Source organism: Erpetoichthys calabaricus, chromosome 17 (genome assembly GCF_900747795.2).
Source record: "Erpetoichthys calabaricus chromosome 17, fErpCal1.3, whole genome shotgun sequence".
Classification (NCBI taxonomy): domain Eukaryota; kingdom Metazoa; phylum Chordata; class Cladistia; order Polypteriformes; family Polypteridae; genus Erpetoichthys; species Erpetoichthys calabaricus.
The window spans coordinates 63062454-63087102 of NC_041410.2; the positions used below are offsets into that span (position 1 = coordinate 63062454).

The following is a 24649-nucleotide window of genomic DNA, read 5'->3' on the forward strand; positions in this document are numbered from 1 at the left end:
TTTTGTTTTTTTTTTATTCAGTTTTATTCTCTCAGTTGCGTTCACGATCCCACCCCCCCCCCCTCGCATTTGACACTGCTGTTTTCACATAAAGACATGCTATAACAGAGGTGAGCTCAGATCATAATGACGGTTCTACATCGGAGCAAGAATGCATGCCGCATTTTGCCATTGCTGTACTTTGTGACCTTACACTGTAGGAAGTAAGTAAATAAATAAAGGTAAATAACATTCGATCTGGCCCTTGCATACAAAGGACGGTGCATGTGCCCAAAACATTAACATTTATATGTTACTTAACAGTGCATGTGCCCAAAACATTAACATTTATATGTTACTTACATAAAAGCCAGATCGAATGTTATTTACTGTACCTTGAGTTATTTACTTACTTCGTACAGTGTAAAGTCACAAGTAGAGTGCAGAGCTTCCCATGTACATATACAACGTATAGCGATAGCAAAAGTGCATTCTTGATCTGATGTAGAACCGTTGTCATGATTTGATCTGTTATAGCGTGTCTATGTGAAAACAGCAGTGTCAAATGCGGGGTGGGGTGGGGTTTAGATGGTTGGGATTGTGAACGCGGCTGAGAGAATAAAACTGAATAAAAAAAAAAAAATGTAAAGGTTAGCTTTGTTTTTTTTAAGTATCATAAATCACACCGGCTGTTACAGACTGGAATCAAATGTATGTTTTTATTCTAAAATAGTAAGAATACGAGCAGCTCACTTCTCAAAACGGACTCGTCCGGGATCGAACCCGTGAAGTTTTGATTACCAGTCAACAGTTGATACCATTGCGCCACTGAAGCGGTCGTAGCAAATGCATGTCAATGTCGCACCCTAACGCGGGTAATTTTTCTGCAGTTATATTTTTGAATAAAAGCGCATTTGTTTTGTTAAACACTTTCACAAAGATACAAGTATATTTGATATTTGGACTTCAGGCTTCACACCTTATACACATGTCGTAAATGTAAGAAGGACGGTCCTTGGGTGTGTGTGGGAACTGTTAACATTTGAATCTGATGATTGTATATAGCGCGGAACTGACCTGTCTGTGCTATTCTGTTCTCTGCATCTCCTGGAGTTGAAAAGAGATACCAACGTGCAGCAAGATCGGGGAAAAAAAATCCAAGAAACAAACGCAGTCACGTCATGACCACAACTGCATGAAGGTATGCAAATGAATATAATGTTGCATTAGCGCAACAACGTTTTCCGAAATGTACAAAACAGGTCATAAAATGAATTATTCCAAATGTCATATATATCTAAGTCTCTCATTTTTTTTTGTCAGAGTGGCTTTGAAATCATGGATCAGAAGGCGCATACTAATTCAATGTGAGCAGGAACACTCAAGAATAAAACTGAATAAAAACAATTCATATCCACAGTCATTCTCAGTCACGCAGAACACTCACACCCACGTCCTCAGTTTTCCCAGTCTCGTTCGCGCACAAAATCTGACACGGTTTTCAAATAAAGAGGGGGTATATTTGTACCTACCACGTCTTTATCTGAAAACTGCAACCTCTTGATTGAAAGGCAGCATTTCTTACCATTGCACCATGCAAGCTGTCATATCAACTGCCTACCGTAACCTGCTTTCTTTTTTCTTTGGTTAAATTCTTGAATAAAAGTGCACTTGTTTTGTTATACTTGTACCTTTTGTGAAAGTGTTTATTTCATATTTGTATTTCAGATTTCACACATTATACATTTCTTGTGTACATTTTGTCAATTATTAGTAATACATGAAAAATGTTTCTGTGTTAACAGAAGCAGTGACTGATAGGGGCTTTGAGGCTGTGCCTATAGTGAAGGATATTGTCTGTCTGGGCGGGTCCATGGGTCTGGATGTGAGTGATGGTTATGTGGAGAAGTTTAGTGGAGGGGCACAGGGAAGAGCTGACCACTGAGGAGCTGCAGGAACTTGAGAAGGAGGAGCACAAGACTAAGATGGATGCACTCTTTTCAGACTTGTCGGAGGAGGAGATACCCCCTACTTCATTAATCAAGGAAATCGTTGCCAAATGGATGGATGTCAAAAACTTTGCAGAGAAGTACCACCCCAACAAAGCCCTAACAAGCCGTAATAGCATTGTCTGGAATAACCAGACAATTTCACATTTCTGAAACATCCTGAGGAGAAGGCAGAAGCAAAGTTCTTTGGACAGATTTTTAGTAAAAGTCAAACCTGGTCAGCCTCAACCAGGCCCAAGTAGGGAAAAGAGACAGAAAAGAGAGAAAAAAAAAAACACCAGAATTTCAGATTCCTGAAGTTTTATTGGAAGGGGACTCTCCTTCCAAACAGTAACATCTCATCCTCTCTTCTCAGCACCATCCTAGTAGGCACTCGACTCTTCTCAGCAAGGTAAAATGAGGTTAAATGTTACTTTTTTCATCTAATTATTTTTGTATTTATGTATTTTAGTATTAAGCAGTGTTTAAATTATTTTATACAACCCCATCAATGTATAATATGCCAATAACAATAGGAATTTTTTTCATGGGAACGGATTAATCATTTTCCTTTGTTTGGTATAAGTCCTGTTCGGTATAAGTCCAAGGATTTGGAACAGATTAAGGACGTATACCGAGGTACCACTGTACGTGTGTACTGAAGTGACTTTAAGTGCAGATGGAAGCTCCTATCGTACCTTACACAACCGTGTTTGATCTTATTCAGGAAAAGATACCAGTCGTCCCATGGGAGAAAGACATAAAGGTCATCAAGCTTATGAAATTGTTTCTGGGCAAAGGCAGGACTGTAACAACAGTTGCATGGAGTTTCCACCTGCAGCTAAAGTCACTTCAGTACACATGTACTTTGTGAACATGCCCGTGTCGATCAAACACAGGAGGCTCTGCAGTCTACTTGTGACTTTACGCTGTAGGTAGATAAGTAAATAAATCAAGGTAAATAACATTCAATCTAGCTTTTATATAAGTACCATATACAGTAATCCCTCCTCCATCGCGGGGGTTGCGTTCCAGAGCCACCCGCGAAATAAGAAAATCCGCGAAGTAGAAACCATATGTTTATATGGTTATTTTTATATTGTCATGCTTGGGTCACAGATTTGCGCAGAAACACAGGAGGTTGTTGAGAGACAGGAACGTTATTCAAACACTGCAAACAAACATTTGTCTCTTTTTCAAAAGTTTAAACTGTGCTCCATGACAAGACAGAGATGACAGTTCCATCTCACAATTAAAAGAATGCAAACATATCTTCCTCTTCAAAGGAGAGCACGTCAGGAGCACAGAATGTCACATAGATAGAGAAAACAATCTCTAGCAAACAAATCAATAGGGCTGTTTGGCTTTTAAGTATGCGAAGCACCGCGGCACAAAGCTGTTGAAGGCGGCAGCTCACACCCCCTCCGTCAGGAGCAGGGGGAGAGAGAGAGAGAGATAGAGTTTGTTTTTCAGTCAAAAATCAATACGTGCCCTTCGAGCTTTTAAGTATGCGAAGCACAGTGCAGCATGTCGTTTCAGGAAGCAGCTGCACGAAAGATAGCAATGTGAAGATAATCTTTCAGCATTTTTAGACGAGCGTCCGTATCGTCTAGGTGTGCGAACAGCCTCCCTGCTCAATCCCCCTATGTCAGGATCAGAGAAAGTCAGCGCAAGAGAGACAGAGAAAAGTAAGTTGGGTAGCTTCTCAGCCATCTGCCAATAGCGTCCCTTGTATGAAATCAACTGGGCAAACCAACTGAGGAAGCATGTACCAGAAATTAAAAGACCCATTGTCCGCAGAAATCCGCAAACCAGCAAAAAATCCGCGATATATATTTAAATATGCTTACATATAAAATCCGCGATGGAGTGAAGCCGCGAAAGGCGAAGCGCGATATAGCGAGGGATCACTGTATACGTTTTTTTATATAAAGACCGTCACAAAACATAATCAAAAACAGGACTTTGCACGATACTTTGGCGAGCTTTGTAAGACCTACTTTTTCTTTGAAAGACAGGTGTGGGACACAGAGTGACTGGCAGGATAACGCCTGACCTGTTGCTACGTCCAAATGGTGCCATCTTTCGCCTTCTTGCCTGGTGCAGCTGCATTGTTCTTGTATGTGAGTGGACATTTCCTGCAGGGAGGGCTTCTGTTCTCTTTTACCGATGGAGAACCCTCATCCTCATCTAAGTTCACCTCTGCTATATAGCACGTCTTTATTTGAAAACAACAGTGTCAGATTGGGGCGAGTTTGATTGTGACTGAGAGAATAAAACTGAATTTATTAAAAAAAAAAAAAACCCTAACATTTACAAGTACCATACATTTACACCGGCTGTTACATTTGATTTGAGTCTGTATGTTTTTATTTTATAATAGTAACAATAAAAGCAGCTCACTACTCAAAACGTTAATTCTGGGAAACGGGTAGTTCTGGGAAACGAACCCACGACTTGGTTTTGAGTCAGCAGCTCTTACTGCTGTACTACCAAAGCAGTCGTATCAATGATGTACCCTAACCCAATCTCTTTTTTCTTTGGTTATATTCTTGAATAAAAGTGTACAGTGGAACCTCGGTTCACAACCATAATTCGGTCCAAAACTCTGGTCGTAAACCGATTTGGTCGTGAACCGAAGCAATTTCCCCCATAGGATTGTATGAAAATACAATTAATCCGTTCCAGACCATACGAACTGTATGTAAATATATATTTTTTTTAAGTTTTTAAGCACAAATATAGTTAACTAGCAAAATACCCGCGCTTCGCAGCGGAGAAGTAGTGTGTTAAAGAGGTTATGAAAAAAAAAGGAAACATTTTAAAAATAACGTAACATGATTGTCAATGTAATTGTGTTGTCATTGTTATAACTGTTGCTGTCTTTTATATATATATATATATATATATATATATATATATATATATATATATATATATATAATATACACACACACATAAACATTTATATACACACATACATAAACACACACATAAGACTTACTGACTGAAACGGGCTTTCATTGACAATCATGTTACGTTATTTTTAAAATGTTTCCTTTTTTTTTCATAACCTCTTTAACACACTACTTCTCCGCTGCGAAGCGCGGGTATTTTGCTAGTATATATATATATATATATATATATACATATACACACATACATGCAGTTTTAATAACACAGAAATCAATATAAACATTAACATCATTATCATATGAGAATATGAAGTAATATATAAGAAGCACATTTCATATAAATATAAATTATTAAACAGTAAAATCTTCTTCTGTAATTTGCTACCGTGGCAATTTGTGTGTCTGTCCAGGATTTTAAATGACCTGTAGCTCGCAAACCGTTTCACCTATACACTTGAAATGTGGTACACATATAGTACGTCACGTCTACTATCCGCTTTATGGGTGATGATTGTTTTACTCTTTTTATCTTTATTTTATTTTATTGTAGAATCAACTCCTATCTGCGCACAGCAGGGCAGCCGTGGGCGGATGCGTATGGTGTATTCACTCCATGTTATCGTGCATTGCGCTGTCAGTGGTATTTTGATAAAAGAATTTGAACAACATATAAGAAGCGTATAAATTATTAAACAGTAAAACATTAACATTTAAGAAGTAAAGTTACATTAAGTACTACTGCAGTGCCTTCGGGTATATCTCAGTTTTTGTTTGCCCATTACATGACTAAATGTATACATTTTTTGGTGCACCTACCCGAGAACACGCGACATATAACCGAGCGTGGGAGAAGCATGGATTTTAAACACGCGTTGAGTTGATCTGCTGGTCTCCCTCGTGGAATAACTGGTAATGTTTGACTAAAATCTACAGCGAGTAAAACGACATTACCTCCTATTTTTTTTTTTTTACGATCTCTGAGATCTTGCTTTTTTCGGTTCAAGGCTTCATAAGCTCTTTTATGTTGTATGGTGTACTTATCCCAAACCATCATCTTTGAATGTTGCAAGAGTTTCGCCTTGTATGTAGATCGGGGTAATTACATTCATTGCATTCCTAGTCTGAATCACAATCTGATTGTATGGGTGGTTACCTGGCACTGTAGGGTTGCCACCCGTCCTTTAAAATACGGAATGGTGCCGCGTTTGAGAATGAAATTGCGCGTCCCGTTTTGAATCAATACTGGACGGGATTTATCCCGTATTTTTTTTATCATTTTTTTTTTAAAGCAGCGTCTCATGCAAATCATCCCACACGCATTTTATGAAGATGCCTCCTTTCCTACTTTTGATTGGGTAATACTTGATGTCATCGTTACTTTGATTGGTCTTTTTAACTGTCCAGTGAGGAGGGCGTGTCTTTTAAGTAGAGTCTGCAAAGTGTTGGCACTGAGATGTGGCGTCAGCGCCATAGTTGAAGCCCCTAACGTTGCGGTCAGCAAGTCGGCTAACATCCGCCATGTGCCGTCTTTCAGTTGCGAGAAGCAGATCATAGAATGGTTGAAACTGTTGCCCCTAACGTTGCGCCACGGCGTGTGGTTCGTTTATACCTCGTGTCTTCTCATTAAAGTTTTATCTCGCGAATATGTTATTGCAATCCGCAGCGGGAGCGTTTCTATAAACTTAATTTAAACTTACGTTTTACACCGTGCTTTGTTTCCCTTATGAACATGCTTGTATGCTTAAGTCGCTCCGTTTTCAATTGTTTAATTAATTTTTTGGTGTTCGCTGTTTGCGGCTCTTCCTCCATTTCCCCCTACTTCGTTGTTTTATCTCGCGAATATGTTATTGCAATCCTTAACGGGAGCGTTTCAATAAACTGATTGAAAATAGTTTTGCATTTACCTTTTTAGTAAAAGGCGAGCTTTTAAGCCTGAGAAATCACCCCGTAAATGCACACGTTTAATTGCACATGTGTTAATATGTATGGTTACACAGTATTAAAAGACAGTGAACAACGTCAGTTACCTTTGTTCCCGCGTTTGATAAAAGGTGAGCTTTTAAGCCTGAGAAATCACCCCGTAAATGCACACGTTTAATTGCACATGTGTTAATATGTATGCTTACACAGTATTAAAAGACAGTCAAAAATTAACGTCATTTACCTTCGTTCCCGCGTGTGACTCGTGCTGTAAATCTCTTCCTTGTTTTTAGTTCACGTGATTACGTAGGAGGCGTGATGACGCGATACGTGACTCCGCCTCCTCCATTACAGTGTATGGACAAAAAATATGTTCCAGTTATGACCATTACGCTTTGAATTTCGAAATGAAACCTGCCTAACTTTTGTAAGTAAGCTGTAAGGAATGAGCCTGCCAAATTTCAGCCTTCCACCTACACGGGAAGTTGGAGAATTAGTGGTGAGTCAGTCAGTCAGTCAGTCAGTCAGTGAGGGCTTTGCCTTTTATTATTATAGATTAAACCATAGAGTGCACAGCCTAATAGTAAACTAAATGTAAAAACATTGAATAACACTGAGAAAACCTTGAACAACAGAGAAAACTAACACTGCAATAGTTCGCGCTATAGCGCTACCAACCACTGGCTAAAAACTTTTTTTAAATGAGTTTTAAGCACAGGGAAAAAAATGAACATTTGAAAAAATCCGTAATTTAATAAACCACCAAGAAAAGTAACATTGCAACAATGCACGCTACGAACCGATCGCTGTAAACAGAAGTGAAAACAAAATCAAGCCCAGTGCATTCTTTAACTGCCTTCTCTACCTATGCTATGCGTCCAGCCCCCTCTCTCTTGCGCTGCCTGTGTGTGTGCGTTTGTCTCTCTCTCGCGCTGCCTGTGTATGTGTGTGTGTCTCTCTCTCGCGCTGCCTGTGTATGTGCGCGCGTCTCTCTCACACTGCCTGTGTGTGTGCGTCTGTGTCTCTCTCTCGCGCTGCCTGTGTATGTGCGTCTGTCTCTCTCTCGCGCTGCCTGTGTATGTGCGCGCATCTCTCTCGCGCTGCCTGTGTGTGTGTGTGCGTTTGTCTCTCTCTCGCGCTGCCTGTGTGTGTGTGCGCGTCTCTCTCGCGCTGCCTGTGTATGTGCGCGCATCTCTCTCGCGCTGCCTGTGTGTGTGCGTGGCTCTGTCTCTCTCTCTCTGCCTGTGTGTGTGTGTGTGTGTGTGTGTGTGTGTTGCGCTCTCTCTCTCTTGCTCGCTGCACAGGAAATGCACAGGGAGAGACTGAACATGTACAAACCGAAAGGGAAACTGGCTTGTTCGTATACCGAGTGTGTGGTCGTGAACCGAGGCAAAAGTTTGGCAAACTTTTTGGTCGTAAACCAATTTGTATGTGTACCGAGACGTTCGTGAACCGAGGTTCCACTGTACTTGTTTTGTTATATGTGTACCTTTTGTGAAAGTGTTTATTTTTATATTTGGACTTCAGTCTTCATACATTATACACTCCATGTCAAAAGTAAATGTCTGTAGTACTAGGGTGTTGTACCATGTTAGCCATTATGAATGTCGAGAAAAGCCAAGCAAAATGACACCTTTTATTTTTAGTTAGCCACTAAAAGGTGTCATTTTGCATGGCTAAGTAAATGTCACAATTCACAAAGAAAATGTGAAATTTTAATGGAACACATTGTTTTTCATGCAAAGAGCATCACAATTACTGCAAGACTGATCATTTTACACACTGCAAATGAACAGGTAAAACTATAAAAAAAAACAAAAAACTACTGCAATAATCTATTATATGTTCAAGGTGCAACTGAAGCCATTAATGAAATTCAGTAAATCACTGAGCCAACTGCGCTTGAACTGGCTGCACGCAGGCACACAGAGGTTAGTGCTGACACTTGCAGGCCAGTCTAGTGCAGTGGCTGAATCCCGGGGAAAGTGATGCTGCAAGGCGCCAGTGGTCATAAGCTGGCTGCTCAACGAATATACTGCACTAACTGATCAGCTCCGGCGTGCTGGCAAATTGCGTTGTGAAGCAACTATAGCTGGGTGCAGCATTCAATGAATGTATGTTGCCGAATATACTCACCCCCTGCGTGCTGGCAAATTGCAATGAGATACGACTTTAGCCGTTTGCAGAGTTCAGTGAATGTACGTCTCCGAATGTATGTCGCCGCATATACTCGGCTTTAGCGTGCTCCCAAATTGCACTGCATTGTGTCTTCAACAGTTAAGGGCAGGGAAATGTGGTTTAGTGAAGCTTACAATGGTGTTGCTAGCAAAGAGTATGGCTTCAGGTTTCAGTAACAAGATACCATACAATTACTACTATTACTATTTTCTCTTTGTATTTTCAGGATGTAACCATTTCTCTATTTTAATTTAAATTCTTTTTATTAATGTTTTTATTAATCACCTGTGTTATTGAATTTCAAAGATGATTTTAACACTTTTACTGATTTATTTGAACCTTCAATTTGAAGGGAAGGAGACATACTGCATTTTTCAGTTTTTGTTCAATCACTGTAAAGCTTACAATCTGTGTAAATCTACCCTGGACCTTTAGATACACATTAGAAAATGAGACATGCTTATGTGTTTGACTTTAAGTTTCTATTTTTCCTGTGTTTTTGTATTTTTAGATCCTTTTGTGTTTATAACTATTTTCATGGAATGGTTCTTTACAATAGGCATTTGTGCATTTCACTTTCTCTTCTGTATGTAGTGGCTTGTTGGAAAGAATCCACTTTGCACTATGATTCAGTCAAATGATTTAGCAACACACACACAAGCACTCCTATCATCTCCTACCTTGTATATGCTGTATGCTGAGACACTCGGTAACTAGCGGAAGTTGGAGATCATTCCTAGTGCAAAAGTTGTTCAGGGTCAAAGTAGAAATCGGCAGTCTGGCAACTTTCAGTTAAGAACCATTTAGATTGTCTGGTTACTAAATATCAAATGTTTTCTTAATGAAAAGTGGTGTTTGCTGATACTAGTTGAATGCCAGGTCAATAGATGGAACTGGTAAGAATGAAGTCATCCTCATGTCAAGCAAAAATGAACAGATGGCAGCTTTTGGGCTACATTATTTGAATGTCATTTTTATTCCACTGAGGAAAAAAAATGCTTTATGTGTTGGTGAGCAACATTGACACTTCTGACTTGTATATTTACATGTTAAGAGAGGGACCAGGTGTGGAAATAGTTGACAGTACACGATGGGAAGCATGCATTGCTTAGTACAGTAATTATTAAAAATATGTTCATCATAGAAATGTCATTTTATTTTTGTATTAAAAGTTAAAAAGAAATGGATAATATTTCAACTCCTTTTCTTGATTTGGCCTATTGAGTGCTTTTTTAACTTTAGGCCACCCCACTCAAACCCCCTACATTTTTTTGTTTTCTTATACATAACCCCACACATTTATGAAAATGGGTTTATGTGGGTGTATTAACTGCTCTGTAAAAGAATGCAGCTTGCTTTCTGTGTAATCTGAAGTCCAGCTATTCTACCATGTGTCAGGTTTACACAGTAAAGTTTGGAACTTGGATCGGTTGATTGTGAATTTCCAAACTGTGAATAACATTGGTCATTTTAATTTGGTTTGCGGGACAGGTTTGTTTTTTTTTGTAGGAATTCAGTAATCAATGAATATGGCTCACTCACTGCAAAAAAAAGTGGAGGGATTAAATAACAGACTGCTAACTCTTCTTATGGGTATCTGTTCTGGGATTTAAGGTGACCCATGTAATTTCCCATTCTGCACACCTCAACCATATCTTTAATATTCCCATTAAGAACAGCATATTAATGATTTAATCCTAACGGGGGAGCGAAAATTTCAATTTTTAGATTTTCTGTGTGGCATAGTCAATTTTGACCATGCATTGTGCAACATACTGTATAGCATTAGCATTCTTTAAATGGGTCTCTTAAATAAAGATGCGTTTCATGTAGGAGCTTTGAAATGGAAGTAGCAAGTGTTTACAAAATGACAATCATAACAAGAAATGGTTGCCCTTGTCCCTTTACATTTCTGTATGTGCCAAATATTAGTCTGTAGTATAAAGTAGAAATGTAAATTATTTAAAGTTGTGTTAAAGGCATCTTCTTTAGTCTGTTAATATTTATTTTTACTGTTACCTGTAAAAAGCAGATTTATTTGGAAGGTTTTAAGATTTTGTTTAAAGCAAAATAACATTCTTGTGTAAACAGATAAGGAAGAGAACTTGTTTTATTCTAAAGTCTTTTAAAAATGTTGATTGCCTGTTGAATGAAAGTGTGAAACAAGGAATTGTTGTCATTAAAAGCTAATTGAATGTCCTCTGTAGGCATTCTTCTAAAACAGTGTCTAATTCAGAGTGCTGTCATCCAGACAATCCAAGGTTTTTCACATTTACTGTAAGCTTTGATTCAATCTTACATTTCCTTTTTTGTGGACTAGAAGTACCTCCCAATTGAGTTTTTATTGAATGCAGCAGGATGTAACTAGGGGTGGGCAGTATGACCAAAATTCTATATCACGGTTGTTTTGTCTTGGTAGAGTAATATATATTGCTCTACTTTCCCCTATTGTATTATTAATATGTAGCCTTAGAATGCCTAATCTCACAGACTTACCACTGTTTATAAGGTATTATTGTATATAACTTATCCCCACCTTCCCTTCTATATCTATAACCTCAGGCAATTAGATGCAGTAAAAGACAAGCAGAAGTTAAGTTAGTTTAAACAATGTATTAGTATTATTGATAATATTCATAAATAATAACAAAATGCAAAGTACATTTGAATATTGGCAACCATACAACCTGATTAAATGATGATATGTAGTTCAGGTGGCACACAGTCTTCTGGTTACTTAAATGTCTCTAGTTAAGGCATCATTGATGCTCAGCTTTCAGCCACATGTCTGTTCAAAATGGCTGCTGAGCTGTGTTGTTCATTGTGTTCTCTTCATCATCACAGGTTAGCAAGAGAGATGCTTCTTCATCATATGTTGGTTGGTAAGAGAGAGATACTGAGGTTAAACACATACATTTATAGATGTTCTGTCCAACCTCTAGAGCCAATAGCACATCATGGTACTTAAAGGCTTCTGAACCAAGCCAATTCCAAACAGCCATACTTCAGACCAATGGGGGAAATAGAACATCTTAACACCTTAGCCCATTTGCGGGGGTAGAAATGACTTTAGCAAAGAAACACTTGCCAAACTGGTTTAAAACACACATCCCCCAAATCCTGTCATAAAATTCAAACAGACCCATTCCTAAAGGGGGGGGGGGGGTTAAACACTAAATTACACTGCTTTGTCTAAATTACAAATAAAGATATACAGTACAAAATATTCATCAAGTTATATGTAAAATCTCACATCACAACAACGATATTTTTCTAAATTATCCCGGTTTCACGGTATTCGGCGGTATTTTTTTCCCCATGCATGAGTGGATGTTAACCACATTTTCCACTGCAATTACTGGCTAAGAATAACCTATTCCACTGTCAAGAGTATTGTACATTGTACAAAAAAAAAAACATTTTAATGTGCACACAAGTATTAATACAGTTTTGCATTGCCCCATAAAGTGATAGTTTTCAAGGGGGGTGGCACTAATGGAGAAGGTATCACATTGCATGACAGATGCAGTCAAAATATAGAACCTTTTTATTGAACAAATTTTGCAAAAACAAACTATAATTTTGACAACATATTTTCAACCATACAAAGAGGCATTTAGACTTAGTAAAATATCCAGAAGTGCTTGTCAAAAATTGTATTGCACCGAATATGTCTTAGAAAAGGAATAAATAGTAAATATTTTTTGTAAACCAACTACACTTTCTGTTAATGTTAACATTCTCTGTCCACTGACATGTTAAAGTGACTTTTTAAACAACTTTATCATCATTAAACTGCATAATATTTAAACTAATAAATAATAACAATAAAATAAATAATAGTATTATTACTGATAGTTGCACTATTACTTCAAGACTTCAAGCCCAGGTGCATTACACAGTATTCACCAAATTAAAATAAAATACAACAAGTGCAACATGGTGATGACATCTTTACCAACTGAACCATCATTTAGGCAAACTGCATTAATATGGACCTTGCTTCAAGCTAAGCTATACTGGGAAGAAAAAAACAAACTATATGTCGAGAACAAAGTCAACATTTCCACTTTATTCTCACCGTTTATGTCGAGATTAAAGTCGACATTTCCAGTTTATTCTCGTCGTTTATGTTGAGATTAAAGTCGACATTTCCACTTTATTCTCATAGTTTACTTCATAATTAAAGTAGAATGTCATAAACTAAACTTCTTCCTAAAATCAGTGTTTAATCAATTACTTAATTTACCCTGTCATAAATTAATGCAGCACATTAAATGCTTTGTGTTACGTTCCCCAACCCAGTGGTTAATCACTATGCTTCTTAAGCGATCACCATACAGAATCCATTCACTTCATGATATTCCTGCTTTCTGAAAAATTAGAATGCTAAGATAGATACTTGATATCATTTTCATGATGAAATGCATTAAAGCAGGTATTACATATGCACGGTAGTGAGGCGGTAGTGCTGCTCCCTCACAGTAAGGGGTCCCCAGGTGTATGTTCAGTATAGAGAACTTTATGGCAGGTGTGACGAGGCTCCAAAAAACTGGATGTATGAATAGCTATCGCACAGGTTTAACTTAAATATTGTTTAAATGTTGGGTTTGTGATCTGCTGGTCGGAGACACGAACACAGAATTCAATGCATGTTCTTCTGAGTGGGCTATCTTTATTGCATACATGCTGTCTCTATCTGACGTAGGCTACCAAAACCCCAGTTCCTATCCTTCCTTTTTCTTTCACCTCATAACCACATAACCAATCACCACACGATAAACGTCTTTGTGAAATTAAAACTAGTTATAAACTTAGCCCACGGAGTGTTCAGAACTTTAAAAATATCTTCGTTATACATGTTTAATTATGCCATCCATTCAGAGTTGCACCCATCTCTGAACGAATCATTTAACACAAAGCATTTAATGTGCTATATAACTTATGACGGGGTTTGAGAAAATCTAGTAAATTAAATGTTCATTTAATGATGAAGTTTAGTTTACGATGTTCTACTTTAATGACAAATTACGAGAATAAAGTCAAAAGAATATATTCTCGTCATAAGTGTCAAGATTAAAGTGGAAATGTTGAGAATAAAGTCAAAATGTCGTCACACTATTACACAGGACCAAGGTACATTACACTGTATTGAAAACAAATAAAACAAGTACAACTTGGCTTGCAGTATTATCCAGGAGTATAGAAACAGTATTTACACATCTGACCTTTTAAAACTAAAGCATCTCCAGGCGACAGATGTGACTGCTTTTTTTCGGCTCTCTGTCCATTTTCACCGTGCGGCATACCTATGCTACCGCCCACTATTTGGTGGTGTAGCAGTGAAAAAGAGCCCTAGTGCAACAAATCTGTGTTTAGCGGTGTAGCAGTGAAAAAGGTCCCCACTTGAACAGTTTCCTGCTACGCCACGTTCCGAACGTCGTTTAGGCAATTTAAACCGGTGTTGCGGTATAAGAAAAATCCATATCATAAAAAAAATTAAAAACGGTTTTCGGTATGAGCCGGTATACCGCCCAGCACTAGATGTAACGTTGTTTTACTAGTTGTATGTTCCCTAACAACTTGGGCTTTGATAGCACGCATAAATTTGTCAGTGGTTTAGACACAGGAAAATTGTCAAAGGATATGACTTGAATCTGATCTGAAATAGTATAGAAAAACCTAAAGGGACAGAAATGACAAACACCAAGGAAATACCATGAAGTCACCAAAAAGCAATTTGTCCTGATAGATTAAGTCCACAGTGAGTTTGCAAGTGGGAGAGGAGAGCAAATCTATAATATCTTTGATGTTTTACTGGTTATCAGTGAAACACCTCTAAACTGATACACAAATATATATGTACACACTCATCAGCCACTTTATTAGGTAAACCTGTTCAACTGCTTGTTAATGCAAATATCTAATCAGCCAATGTCATGGCAGCAACTCAGTGGATTTAAACATGCAGACATTGTCAAGATGACCTGATGAAGTTCAAACTGAGCATCAGAATAGGGAAGAAAGGTGATTGAAGTAGCTTTGAACGTGACATGATTATTGGTGCCGGATGACCTGGTATGAGTATTTCAGAAACTTCTGATCTAATGTGATGTTTTCACACAACCATCTCTAAGGATTACAGAAGATGGTCCGAAAAAGGGAAAATATCCAGTGAGCGTCAGTTCTCTGGCCGAAAATGTATTGTTGATGCCAGAGGTCAGAGGAGACCGGTTTGAACTGATGGTCTTGAGCTGAATATATAGTTATATTAATTTTTCACCAAGTCCCTGAAGAACTTTTTTTGCCTCATTTTCATGTTTTTGATCAAAACAGGTGTAAAGCAAGGTAAAGATAAACAACTTTGTAACTCCTGCTTTATTTTCAGTGTTGGCTGCTCCCCATTGTGTTGCTTAATCAACTCAATATACTGCTTATGGCCATCAAGATGCGGGCATGATCAATAAAGGAACAAGAAAGCCAAGGTGATCCTAAGTTTCAGGATGACCCATGAAAACTGGGCAAGTTTTCTTGTTTTACTTGTTGGATGGTAGAGAAGAAGAGTATTTGACTTAACAAAAGAAAAAAGGAAGAATTCAGTGATGTGAACACTCGCTTACCTTAATCTTTATTTTCAAATATGTTACCACTTTGTTAAAGAAAATTTAATATGTGTGTGTGTATATATACATTACAAATTTATTAATATTATTAATAGGGGGCTCCGCACCCTGCTTGCCTCACTCGCTCACCCCAGGGATTTGTTATCCAGGTATACAATTTCAAGAGATCGTTATTTTCATGGGAATTGTTACATACTCTTTCGATTCTATGTTGCATCGCTTCTACGTGATCATAAATATACACCCGACCAAATTAAACTTGTCGTAGCTGTAATTGTTGCGGGACCACAGATTCTCATCGTGTATGGTCCATTATTGTGTAAATCTACGTTTTGAGCATTATAATGATGTGAACGTGGAAAGATTATTGTAGACTCGGATATTTTGCCTGTAGTATTTGTGGATTTCACTTTCACCAAACAACAAATCATTTAATTCTCGCGGATACGCCTCTTCATTTGGAGACGACACGAATTAGATGATCTACAAGTCTCTGACTTAAACTTTAATGCCTTACAATATCTACATACTTATGGCATATCACTTATGTCCATATATTCAATCTCTTTTTGCTCTTCCGTTATTTCACCGAGTAATTTCTATTTGTTTGTGCTAATAGGAACTTTCCTTTTTGATACTTTTGAATTTTACTACTTTCATAATCTGTAACTTGCTCTGCATTTGTATCGCGCCAATGTTTTTAAACGTCTTTATGAAGTCTTTTATTTCTGACCCCGATTGGACCTACGAGGTTTTCAGTTCCACTTGGTCTGGGCTGATTATTACTTTCCTTACTTTCAGAATTTGCACATAGGTGCTCTTTCTTCTTCGCTTAGTCGTTGATATGCCATTTAGAATGTATACAATTTTTAAGAGCTGGATGCACATGAAGTGTGTCTGCCAAAAGCATTCCATCAACTGAAAGGTTAAATGTCCATGATCTTGTTTTAAATTGTTTGTAAGTAGAGTGTGACATGCAAAAGTGACCGAGCGAGCGAACGAGCAAGGGAGAGAGCGCGAGCGAGAGACGAGCAAGGGAGAGAGCGCGAGCGAGAGACGAGCAAGGGAGAGAGCGCGAGCGAGAGACGAGCAAGGGAGAGAGCGCGAGCGAGAGACGAGCAAGGGAGAGAGCGCGAGCGAGAGACGAGCAAGGGAGAGAGCGCGAGTGAGAGACGAGCAAGGGAGAGAGCGCGAGCAAGCGAACGAGCGCGAGCGAGCGAACGAGAGCGAGCGAGCGAACGAGAGCGAGCGAGCGAACGAGCGCGGGAGAGAGCGCGAGCGAACGAGCGCGGGAGAGAGCGCGAGGGAGAGAGTGCGAGGGAGCGAACGAGCAAGGGAGAGAGCGCGCGCGAGCGAGCAAACGAGCAAGGGAGAGAGCGCGCGCGAGCGAGCGAACGAGCAAGGGAGAGAGCGCGCGCGAGCGAGCGAACGAGCAAGGGAGAGAGCGCGCGCGAGCGAGCGAACGAGCAAGGGAGAGAGCGCGCGCGAGCGAGCGAACGAGCAAGGGAGAGAGCGCAAGGGAGAGAGCGCGCGCGAGCGAGCGAACGAGCAAGGGAGAGAGCGCGCGCGAGCGAGCGAACGAGCAAGGGAGAGAGCGAGCGAACGAGCGAGCGAGCGAACGAGCGAGCGAGCGAACGAGCAAGGGAGCGAGCGAACGAGCAAGGGAGCGAGCGAACGAGCAAGGGAGCGAGCGAACGAGCAAGGGAGCGAGCGAGCGAGCGAACGAGCGAGCGAGCGAACGAGCAAGGGAGAGAGCGCGAGCGAGCGAACGAGCAAGGGAGCGAGCGAACGAGCAAGGGAGAGAGCGCGCACGAGCGAGCGAACGAGCAAGGGAGAGAGCGCGCACGAGCGAGCGAACGAGCAAGGGAGAGAGCGCGCTCGCGAGAGAGAGAGCGCGAGTGAATGAGTGCGAGAGGGAAAGAGCACGCGTGCGAACCCAAGCAGAAGTAGTAAACATTACAGAAAAAAATGTCCTCGTGTATGACACGCACCTGATTTTCTAATGCTAATTTTCGGGAAAAAATGTGCGAGTGGTACACGGGTAAATACGGTATATATATAATATATACTATATATAAATTTTTATTTATTTTTTTTTTTCACACAGCAGACCCTCATTTTAATGTAAATTGAAATTGCAAATATCTAATGTTTAGCCAGTTGAAGGTCACCTAAGAGTTGCCTGTCCTTTCTCAGATACATTTTACATGTGTGTTTGGTGTTTGCAGATCACATTCACAACCTGTAGCAGAGGCTGTGCATACAAGATGGTATGTGGTCCTAATACTATTTTAAAGAAGGATGTGCATTGTGGATTGTGTCAGTAGCAGTGATAAAAACACTTATCAGTGATTCTAAAAATGATGAAAATAAGTGACTCTTGTCTTAAAAACAAAAAAACTGCTTTCATATTTCAGTCAGGTATGCTATAATGAACGATGCTATAACAAACAGTTTTCTATACTAATAAAAGGCAAAGCCCTCACTCACTCACTCACTCACTCACTCACTCATCACTAATTCTCCAACTTCCCGTGTAGGTGGAAGGCTGAAATTTGGCAGGCTCATTCCTTACAGCTTACTTACAAAAGTTAGGCAGGTTTCATTTCGAAATTCTACGCGTAATGGTCATAACAGGAACCTCTTTTTTGTCCATATACTGTAATGGAGGAGGCGGAGTCGCGTATCGCGTCATCACGCCTCCTACGTAATCACGTGAACTGAAAACAAGGAGGAGCCCCAAAGAGCGCTGAAGAAAACATTCTCCGTCAACCCCCACACTCCCCCCGCCCTTCTGCACATCACGGCATTTTCGTTAATGAAGTGAGGTAATACTTCAGCTCCACCTTCTTCACAAGTTCATTCACCAAATCATTTGTCAATTATATTTCACAATAAGAATTTACAGCACGACTCAAACGTGGGAACGAAGGTAAATGATGTTAATTGTTGAGTGTCTTTTAATACTGTGTAAGCATACATATTAACACATGTGCAATTAAACGTGTGCATTTATGGGGTGATTTCTCAGGCTTAAAAGCTCACCTTTTATTAAAAAGGTAAATGCAAACTGTTTTCATTCTGAAGGGCACAAACCACGTTGGATTTCAGCCGTTAAACACACAAAAATGTCGTGGGATGGTGTTTTTCGACTCAGTTACAGATGCCGATGTAGACCAGAACTGCTTTGTAAAAATATGAACGCCTTGGGGCCGATCTGGAAGAAGGTAGCGCAGCTCCTTGATTTAAACGATTCCATGTCTTGGTGGGTTTGCTTAGCTTATTGTCAATATCTTTACACCTGTTTTTAAGACTTACTGACTGAAACGGACTTTCACGAAAAAAGTTAGGGCTTTGATACAGGATACACCCTCCACAAGTTAAGGAAGTAAAAATAAAGGTATATACAGTAATCCCTCGCTATATCGCGCTTCGCCTTTCGCAGCTTCACTCCATCGTGGATTTTATATGTAAGCATATTTAAATATATATCACGGATTTTTTGCTGGTTCGCGGATTTCTGCGGACAATGGGGTCTTTTAATTTCTGGTACATGCTTCCTCAGTTGGTTTGCCCCAGTTGATTTCATGCAAGGGATGCTATTGGCAGATGGCTGAGAAGCTACCCAACTTACGTTTCTCTCTCTCTTGCGCTGACTTTCTCTGATCCTGACGCAGGGGGGCTGTTTGCACACCTAGACGATACGGACGCTCGTCTAAAAATGCTGAAAGATTATCTTCACGTTGCTACCTTCTGTGCAGCTGCTTCCTGAAGCGACATGCTGCACGGTGCTTCGCATACTTAAAAGCTCGAAGGGCACGTATTGATTTTTGATTGAAAAACAAACTCTGTCTCTCTCTCTATCTCTCTCTCTCTCTCTTTCTCTGCTCCTGACGGAGGGGGTGTGAGCTGCCGCCTTCAATAGCTTTGTGCCGCGGTGCTTCGCATACTTAAAAGCCAAACAGCCCTATTGATTTGTTTGCTTTTCTCTATCTCTCTGACATGCTCTGCTCCTGACACGCACTCCTTTGAAGAGGAAGATATGTTTGCATTCTTTTAATTGTGAGACGGAACTGTCATCTCTGTCTTGTCATGGAGCACAGTTTAAACTTTTGAAAAAGAGACAAATGTTTGTTTGCAGTGTTTGAATAACGTTCCTGTCTCTCTACAACCTCCTGTGTTTCTGCGCAAATCTGTGACCCAAGCATGACAATATAAAAATAACCATATTAACATATGGTTTCTACTTCGCGGATTTTCTTATTTCGCGGGTGGCTCTGGAACGCAACCCCCGCGATGGAGGAGGGATTACTGTATTTCTGTTTTATTTAAACCTTTTAAGTTCGTATGAATAGCCCCATTTGGCTGTTTTAGTTTTTTTTTTTCAGGTAAATGACGTTAATTGTTGAGTGTCTTTTAATACTGTGTAAGCATACATATTAACACGTGCAATTAAACGTGTGCATTTACAGGGTGATTTCTCAGGCTTAAAAGCGCGCCTTTTATTAAAAAGGTAAATGCAAACTGTTTTCATTCTGAAGGGCACAAACCACGTTGGATTTCAGCGTTAAACGCGCAAAAATGTCGGTACACCAGATAAATAAGCGCAACATATTATCAGTTGTATTGTATGCTTACAATACATATAGAAATGTGTTAATCGTTAACTAATAGTAAGGGATGGTGTTTTTCGACCCAGCTACAGATGCCGATGGAGACCATAACTGCTTTGGAAAAATATGAACGCCTTGGGGCCGATCTGGAAGAAGGTAGCGCAGCTCCTTGATTTAAACGATTCCATGTCTTGGTGGGGTTTGCGTAGCTTATTGTCAATATCTTTACACCTGTTTTTTAAGACTTATTGACTGAAACGGACTTTCACGAAAAAAGTTAGGGCTTTTGCTACAGGATACACCCTCCACAAGTTAAGGAAGTAAAAATAAAGGTATATATTTCTGTTTTATTTAAACCTTTTAAGTTCGTATGCATAGCCCCATTTGGCTGTTTTAGTTTTTTTTTTTCTTTCTTCAGTAATATTTAATCTCCTTAAAGAAAAACAACATATGCATTTTACTTTTTTTGTATCTCTTTAGTAATATTTTAGTGTAAAAGGATAACCAGTATTTAAACCTTTTATGTTACTTTATAAAGTTATTTTACACAATGTTGAAAAATTAATAAGAAAGCTACATATTTTGGCAGCTGCTGCTTTAATTTTCAATGAAATGAAAAAAGCTCTCCAAGAGAAAACGTCAATGAAGAAGAAACAGTTTGCACTATCTAAAAAAGGAGAAACCCTCATTTATAAAGGTTTGCTGCAGATGACTTAACTGAAAATAAATGAATAGTTCCTATGTGTATCTATACTAATTAATAAAAGGCAAAGCCCTCACTCACTCACTCACTCACTCACTCACTCATCACTAATTCTCCAACTTCCCGTGTAGGTGGAAGGCTGAAATTTGGCAGGCTCATTCCTTACAGCTTACGTACAAAAGTTAGGCAGGTTTCATTTCGAAATTCTACGCGTAATGGTCATAACTGGAACCTGTTTTTTGTCCATATACTCTAATGGAGGAGGCGGAGTCACGTATCGCGTCATCACGTATTACGCCTCCTACGTAATCACGTGAAGTGAAAACAAGGAAGAGATAATTGTTGAGTGTCTTTTAGTACTGTGTAAGCATACATATTAACAGATGTGCAATTAAACGTGTGCATTTACGGGGTGATTTCTCAGGCTTAAAGCTCGAAGTGATCACTCGAGTGAAGGCAGCTTCACAAAAAAACAGATCCTTAACAAACTGTTATTTGTATATTTTACCTCAATTTTAAAAGGTTTTCTTTTCTTCTTAATCAAAATTTAAAAACAGAACTTTGCCGGTGCGTACCGCAGGGATTTGAGCGACTGACGCATACAGACATATTCATGAGTGCAGGTACTTCGGAAACAAAGCACCGTGTAAACCTAAAGTTTAAATTAAGTTCATAGACCTACAAAAGGTTGCCATTGATTTCAGGCAAGATTGCTTTTCTCCTGTACAACAATACGTTGCATTCTCAAGAGTGTGCTTGCACGGATTCGTCATATTACAACTGGAGTGCTGAACTGACAAACTGGTATACAAACAGAACAATCGTAAAAACAGGATTAAATAAAAAGGCTGCTTCCGTTGGCGAAGCAACGAAAAAGGAAGACCTTATATGACGTTCGTTTATAAAACAGCGGACAGGCTGTGTGAAGTCAGCTACACAAAAAAACAGATCCTTAACAAATTGTTAGTGGTATATTTTACCTCAATTTAAAAAGGTTTACTTTTCTTCTTAATAAAAATTGTAAAGCAGTACTTCGCCGCTGCGAAGCGCGGGTATTTTGATATATATATATATAGATATGTGTATATATATATCTACACATATATATATATATATATATTATATATGTGTGTATATATATATATATATATAATATAAATATGTAGATATATAAATATGTAGATATGTAGATATATAAATATATGTAGATATGTATATATATATATAGTTTACTGTCAAATAAATGCAAAGAGTACGCGACACGTGTTTCTCCCTCATTATGGGCTCATCAGGCGTACAAACTCCACTGCACTCCCTCTCGGGAATCGAACCTCGGACGTCAGCGCCAGAGGCGATGCCCCTAACGTTGCGCCACGGCGTGTGGTTTGTTTATTTGACAGCATGTAGATCGGGGTAATTACATTCACAGCATTCGAAGTCTGTGTCACAATCTGATTGTATGGGTGGTTACCTACCAGGTAACGCTTGTGGTTGGCCAGCAATCTGCTAACATCCGCCACGGTGCCCTCAGTTTGTGAGGAGTAGATCATAGAATGGTTGAAATACTTTACTGTCAAATAAATGCAAAGAGTACGCGACATGTGTTTCGCCCTCATTATGGGCTCATCAGGCATACAAACTCCACTGCACTCCCTCTTGGGAATCGAACCTCGGACGTCCGCGCCAGAGGAGATGCCCCTAACGTTGCGCCATGGCGTGTGGTTCGTTTATTTGACAGCATGTAGTTCGGCGTAACTACATTCACGGCATTCGAAGTCTGTGTCACAATCTGATTGTATGGGTGGTTACCTACCAGGTAACGCTATATATATATATATATATATATATATATATATATATATATATATATATATTATGTAGATTTTATATATATATATATATATATATATATATATATATATATATCTATATATATGTAGATATCTATATATATGTAGATATACAAATATACTGTATATATGTATATATATGTGTCTGTGTGTGTATATATGTATGTATGTATCTATGTATGTGTGTGTATATATATATATATATATATATGTATGTGTATATGTAAATACAGTGGTGTGAAAAACTATTTGCCCCCTTCCTGATTTCTTATTCTTTGCATGTTTGTCACACAAAATGTTTCTGATCATCAAACACATTTAACCATTAGTCAAATATAACACAAGTAAACACAAAATGCAGTTTTTAAATGATGGTTTTTATTATTTAGGGAGGAAAAAAAATCCAAACCTACATGGCCCTGTGTGAAAAAGTAATTGCCCCCTTGTTAAAAATAACCTAACTGTGGTGTATCACACCTGAGTTCAATTTCCGTAGCCACCCCCAGGCCTGATTACTGCCACACCTGTTTCAATCAAGAAATCACTTAAATAGGAGCTGCCTGACACAGAGAAGTAGACCAAAAGCACCTCAAAAGCTAGACATCATGCCAAGATCCAAAGAAATTCAGGAACAAATGAGAACAGAAGTAATTGAGATCTATCAGTCTGGTAAAGGTTATAAAGCCATTTCTAAAGCTTTGGGACTCCAGCGAACCACAGTGAGAGCCATTATCCACAAATGGCAAAAGCATGGAACAGTGGGTGAACCTTCCCAGGAGTGGCTGGCCGACCAAAATTACCCCAAGAGCGCAGAGACGACTCATCCGAGAGGTCACAAAAGACCCCAGGACAACGTCTAAAGAACTGCAGGCCTCACTTGCCTCAATTAAGGTCAGTGTTCACGACTCCACCATAAGAAAGAGACTGGGCAAAAACGGCCTGCATGGCAGATTTCCAAGACGCAAACCACTGTTAAGCAAAAAGAACATTAGGGCTCGTCTCAATTTTGCTAAGAAACATCTCGATGATTGCCAAGACTTTTGGGAAAATACCTTGTGGACTGATGAGTCAAAAGTTGAACTTTTTTGGAATGCAAATGTCCCGTTACATCTGGCGTAAAAGGAACACAGCATTTCAGAAAAAGAACATCATACCAACAGTAAAATATGGTGGTGGTAGTGTGATGGTCTGGGGTTGTTTTTGCTGCTTCAGGACCTGGAAGGCTTGCTGTGATAGATGGAACCATGAATTCTACTGTCTACCAAAAAATCCTGAAGGAGAATGTCCGGCCATCTGTTCGTCAATTCAAGCTGAAGCGATCTTGGGTGCTGCAACAGGACAATGACCCAAAACACACCAGCAAATCCACCTCTGAATGGCTGAAGAAAAACAAAATGAAGACTTTGGAGTGGCCTAGTCAAAGTCCTGACCTGAATCCAATTGAGATGCTATGGCATGACCTTAATAAGGCGGTTCATTCTAGAAAACCCTCAAATAAAGCTGAATTACAACAATTTTGCAAAGATGAGTGGGCCAAAATTCCTCCAGAGTGCTGTAAAAGACTCATTGCAAGTTATCACAAACACTTGATTGCAGTTATTGCTGCTAAGGGTGGCCCAACCAGTTATTAGGTTCAGGGGGCAATTACTTTTTCACACAGGGCCATGTAGGTTTGGATTTTTTTTTTCTCCCTAAATAATAAAAAACCACCATTTTCAAACTGCATTTTGTGTTTACTTATGTTATATTTGACTAATGGTTAAATGTGCTTGATGATCAGAAACATTTTGTGTGACAAACATGCAAAAGAATAAGAAATCAGGAAGGGGGCAAATAGTTTTTCACACCACTGTATGTATATTTGTGTGTGTATGTAGTGT

General features: G+C 39.2%; 1 protein-coding gene across 1 annotated transcript in view; it reads left to right on the forward strand.

Annotated features, from left to right (window-relative positions):
• idh2 (isocitrate dehydrogenase (NADP(+)) 2) overlaps window positions 1-24649 on the forward strand; it is an 87180-nt gene that overhangs the window by 11533 nt on the left and 50998 nt on the right. The gene's annotated exons all lie outside the window — the stretch shown is intronic.